Consider the following 5,864-nt stretch of genomic DNA (forward strand, 5'->3'; position numbering starts at 1 on the left):
TCCTCTTCCCCCTCCCCGGTCCCCAAGTGGTGTTTGTGAGGCCCAGGCCTTGACAGGCAGAGGAGCCTATCCCTGCTTCTATTCTGACCGGGAAATAAACACCCCTGAAGGAGCGGGGTCTCTGCTGCTTGTCTTGGAGGCTTGGGAGAGGTGGCAGGCTCCCTTCCAGGGGTGAGGTGTTCTGCCAGAGGGGCCTTCACTGGGGCTGGGGGTGCTGCTACTCCCAACCCTGAAGTGCTTGAAAAACATGTTAAAATCTTCCCTTCTCTGGGGTTGGGAATATAGCCCAGTAGCATAAGTGCTTGCCTCATAAGCGCAAGGTCCTGAGTTCAATCCCTGGTACCGCAAAAAAAAAGGAAAAAATGGGGCTGGGGAGATGGCTCAGTGGAATAAGCGCTTCCCTGACAAGTGCAAGGACCTGAGTTCAATCCCCGGTTCCATTTAAAAAAAAAAATCTTCCCTTCTCTGAGACGGTAGTGCAAGCTTCTAATCCCAGCACTGGGAAGCTGAGCTAGGAGGATAACTGAATTTGAGGCCAGCCAGAACTACTTAAGGAGACCCTGTCTCAACCAGAAAGAAAAAAAGTAAGGGGCTGGGGATGTAGTTCAGTGGCACAGCACCTCCCTGGCAAGCATGAAGTCAAGAGTTTGATATAGGTACCAAAAGTTTGGCAGGGGTGGGCACTGGTGAGCCAGGCACAGTGGCTCATGCCTGTAATCTCTGTATTTCGGATACTGAGGCAAGAGTTTAAGGCCAGCCTGAAGCCTGTCTCAAAAAAAAAAAAGCTGGGGATATAGCTCAGTGGTAAATGCCTCTGGATTTTGATACCCAGTACGGTAAAATAGGGCTCAATGCAAGGCCCTAATTGCAATAAATAAAACACCCCACGTGGCACCCTCCCTCAGTGGCTCATGGCCTGAGAGTAGCCCTTCACAGGAAGTTTGAGGAGACAGTGGTGGGGGTTGCAATCCAGGCCCTGGACTGAGGCTGATTTACAGAAGTTTATCCTCTGGTGCAGACTCCCTGCATCTCCTTAGGGTCCATGCGTGCTACCCTCGCGGGCATGGAATGTTCCCTACTTTCCAGAGCAACCTGGGGAGGAGGATCGAGAGAAGGTATATGCTGCTAGAGGAAAGGTTTCACCCATGCCAAAGCTCAGCCTCTAGGCATGCTTACCCCGCAGAGTAAGGCCATCTGTAGGCGAGGCTAATGCTGGAGCCGGAAGCTAGTAACGGCGTAGGCGGAGTCGGAGTGGGTGTGGAAGGGACAGAGTGGAAGGAGGGATCTGTCCTACCGCGCGGGGGCGCAAGAGGGCCGATATGAGAACACTGGCCATTGGTCCAAGGCCTCGCGTCCAGCCCAACATTGCTCTGCAGACGGACTGAACTTTTGGCAGGATGGTACATCCGTCTCTGAGAATTCCAAAGTTGGCCAGTAACTTTGAACCCCCACTTGCCCTAGTTGGCAGGGCGAAAGGCCAAACACCACACAGTGACTGCCCCAGGATCTTCTGGCCTGGTGCAAACTTCCAAACCTGCTGTCTGCAGTCTGGAGCTTAGAAAACAGGTTGCAGACCATGCCTAAGCAGCTGGGGCCCTGGTGCCCCAGCGCTTTCCCTGGCCATGCCCATGCCAGCCCACTGTAGTCCTGGTGCCCCGCGGTGGGCTGAGAATTCGATGTTCATAAATCCTAGAGAAGTCCTCCCCATTGCTGAAGTGCGAGGTCATGTCCCTTGGGCCAGCACTCTTAAGGCTCCCTTACCTGGCCCATGGAGGAGCCATGGAGAAGCTGACCCCAGTGCTGGCCCTCTGAGAATGACGGACAGAAAAGCAGCTGGTTCTATCCCAGATCCCCAGAGCCAAGACCCTACATAGACCTTTCCTAAAACTGCCCCAGTCAGGTAGGGCAGATGCCCTGAGACTTCCCATGACCATCCACGCACTAGGAGGATGGGCTAAAGGCTCCTAATGTGTTCTCTGCTGTCAGCAGTGCTACTTACTGGGGGCCAGGGAGATGGCTCATTGGAATGAGTGCTTGCCTGGCAAGCACAAGGTCCTGAGTTTGATCCCTGGTACCGAGAAAAAATAAAAAATAAAAAATAAATACAGTCTCCTAATGTGTTCTCTGCTGTCAGCAGTGCTACTTACTGGGGGCCAGGGAGATGGCTCAGTGGAATAAGCGCTTCCCTGGCAAGTGCAAGGCCCTGAGTTCAATCCCCGGTTCCACCAAAAAAACCCCAAAAACAGTTCTACTTACTGGGCCAGAGCTTCTCAGGCTCACATTGAGCCAAAAGGTTCAGTCTTTTTGCTCTAGGATTATCCCAGCCTGCCACACATGTGAACTCGGACCCAGAGTGCCAAGTTGTGCAGGCACATAGCCAACAGCCAGGACTTTGCCCTGGCTCCACCCAGAAGGCACCTGCAGAAGGTTCATGACGTGTCCCTCAGGTCCCAAGTCTAACTAATCCTCCCAGTCCCCCTCCGACCTGTTTGTGCAGCCTGAGCTCCCTGCCCAGCCAGCTCTGGGTCCTTTCCACTTGCCTCCTTCAGGCTGTAGCTCTCAATAGTCCCCAAACTTCCTCCTCTGCTTCCTCCTCTTCATGCAGCTCAGCTGGGCCCTTCTTACACCCAGGAGTGTAGCAGGCAGAAGCTAGGACCACTTAATGAGAGGTCAGTATCTGTGATGTGACAGTGATCACCAGCTATGCTGACATGCCCAGTGCCGTCCTGCCCTCCAACCCCAGGGCCTGCTCTCTCCTGTGCTCCACACAGTTGCCTTTGGCAGCACCAGCATTCTTCAAGTGCCCAGAGCCAGCTGTCACCTAAGATCCCAAACTAAAAGGGAGTTGTTGTTCCTTTTTTTTTTTTTTTTTCCCTCCTCCATACCGGGGATTGAATTCTGGACTTTGCACTTGCCAGGCAGGCACTTATGACACTGAGCTATCTCCCAGGCCTGGGAGTTATTTTGTTCTGAGAACTTTTGTACTAGGATTTGAACCTGGGTCTTACACATGCTAGGCAAGTACTCTACCACTGAGCTATATAGCTACATCCCCACCTTTTATTATTTAAATTTTTGTGTGTATAGTGCTGGTGATTAAATACAAAGTTTGTGCATGGCAAGCAAATATTCTATAATTTTTATTTTGAAATAGGGTCTTGATAAGTTGCCCAGGCTGGTCTCAAACTTGTAATCCTCCTGCCTCAGCCTCCTGAGTATCCAGGATTGTATGTATACACTACCATGCTAGCATAAGAACTTTTTTTTTTTTTTGGACACAGGGTTTTGTTACGTAGTTCAAGGTGGCTGGAAAATACTATTTGGGCCACATTGCCCTCAAACTTACGGCAATCCTCAGACTCCCCAATGCTGGGATTACAAGTGTATGACACCACCCTGGGGAGAGTAGCATTAATTAAAACACTTGGTTACACAGCAGCTCGATCCATATGTAGGGGCTGGGGAGATAGCTCAATAGAATAAGCACTTGCCTGGCAAACACAGGGTCCTGAGTTCATTCCCTGGTAGCGCCAAAAAAAAAAAAAAAAAGAGTTCGATCCATATGTAATGGACACTGTTGATCCCAGCACTGGCTTTGCTGCCTGAGCCTCACCTCCTGACAGACTAGCTGTGAACTGCTCATGTGAGGGAAGTAGATTATGCAATCCTTGAGAGATATCTTTTAGGTACCGAGAATCCAACTTGGGATCTTGTGCTTGCCAAATAAGCACTGTGCTGCTGAGCTATATCCCCGGCCTTACATGATCCTCTGAGTCACCCAAAACCACCCTCAAATTTGTCTTACATGAAACTGGTACCTTTTGCCAAAAAAGTTGGGGACTGTTGTCCTAAAGCATCTCTGATGATTAGAGAAACATCACAGCCTCTCGGTGGCCCTTGACCTTCCAGGCTCCTCAAAAGCCTTGGAAAGGTGAAGGACCAGGCCCCTCTCCCTCAGGCTGCTCAGACACAGCCTTCCTCTCAGGGTGGAGGCCCTCAGGTATTCCTGTTACAGTCTATTCCTAGTTACGGGAAGCACCCTCTGTCTTATCCAATGGACTCAAGGGCTGGGGACTTCTCAGGCCATTAGCTGATTTTGCTGTGTCTGCTCAGGTAGATTGGGAAACCTAACTCCGGAAGAGAAGTACTGTGGCTGCTCTGAGTTCATTTAGCTAGAGTATGACGGGATGTCCTAATTTTCACAGAAAATCAACTTGGCTGCAGTCATCTGGGCCACAGAGCAGCGGCCCTCCTTCTGGTATCCTGGCAGTTGCCTGTATGGCATTCCAGCTACCCTCAGTGTCAGTCACTAAAAGCCCAGAGCCAACCTGAGAAAGTCCCAGCTGTTTGTGTGCTTTGTATACCTGGAATGTTTTCTGCAAGGTCCTGATGTAGTATCTGTGAATACTTTCCACAGATGGATGAACATTAAGGCGTCTTTGGGCTGGGGAGATAGTTCAGTAGAATAAGTGCTTGCCTGGCAAGTGCAAGGTCCTGAGTTCAATCCCTAGTACCACAAAAAAAAAAAAAAAAAAAAAAAAGAGGTGTGTTAAATCCCTTTGTTCTTTACTATTAATGAATATAATCTAAACAATTTTTTTTTCCCTCAGAACTGGGGCTTGAACTCAGGCCCTTGTGCTTGCCAGGGAAGCCTATATTCTACTGAGCCATCTCCCTGGCCCCTCTTTTTTTGATTTTCTTGACAGTCTTTTTTTTTTTTTTTTGCTGAACCAGGGAATTGAACTCAGACCCTTGCACTTGCCAGAGAAGCGCTTATTCCACTGAGCCATCTCCCTGGCCCCATTTGAGACAGTCTTGCCATGCAGTTGAGGGTGACCTTGAATTTATGTAACTGCCTCAGTCTCTGAGTGCAGTGACTATTGGCATGCCTAGATTTGTACTTTTTTTTGGTGGAACCGGGGATTGAACTCAGGCCCTTGAGCTTGCCAGGGAAGCGCTTATTCTGAGCCATCTCCCTGGCCCCTTATTTGTCTTTTGAGACAGGATCTCAATATGTAGTTTATTTATTTATTTATTTATTTATTTGCAGAACTGGGGATTGAACTCAGACCCTTGCACTTGCTAGGGAAGCGCTTATTCCATTGAGCCATCTCCCCAGCCCTTCAATATGTAATTTAGACTGGTACTGAACTCACTGTGTAGCCAAGGCTGGCTTCAAAGTCACAATAATCCTCCTGCCTCAACCTCCCAAGTGCTGGGATTATGGTCTTGTGCCACCAGGCCCAGCTTTTAAACTCAAGTCTCATCAATAGATAAGTCTGTGGCATGCCATGCTGGCCTGCCCCCCGGGGCACGCTGAGACTGTGATTGAGACTGGTCATGATGGTGCATGCCTATAATCCCAGTGCTTGGGAGGCTGAAAACAGGAGAATCACTACGAGTCTAATCTACATAGTAAGACCCTATAGACCCTCTAGACCCTGCCCTAAAGTACAGGAAAAAAAAAAATTAAGTCTGTCACTAAAGAGTATATAACTACAGTCTTACAATCCCATTTTAAAAATGATTTTATAGGGGCTAGGGAGATGGCTCAGTAGGATAAGCGCTTGATTGGCAAACGCAAGGATCTGAGTTCAATCCCCGGTTCCGCAAAAAAAAAAAAAAAAAAAAAAATGATTTTATATATTTTGGTACCGGGAATAGAACTCAGGACCTTGCACTTGCCAGGCAGCCACTGTGCCACTGAGTTATATCCCTGGCTCTGACCTCTGTGAGGCAAGGTTTCACAATGTACTTCAGGCTGACCGTGAGCTCACTATGTAGCCCAGGCTGGCCTCAAATTTGAAGTGATCCTCTTGCCTCAGCCTCCTGAGTCCTGGGATTACAGGCTTTTTTTTTTTTTT

Source organism: Octodon degus, unplaced genomic scaffold, assembly GCF_000260255.1.
Source record: "Octodon degus isolate 3935 unplaced genomic scaffold, OctDeg1.0 scaffold00112, whole genome shotgun sequence".
Lineage (NCBI taxonomy): Eukaryota > Metazoa > Chordata > Mammalia > Rodentia > Octodontidae > Octodon > Octodon degus.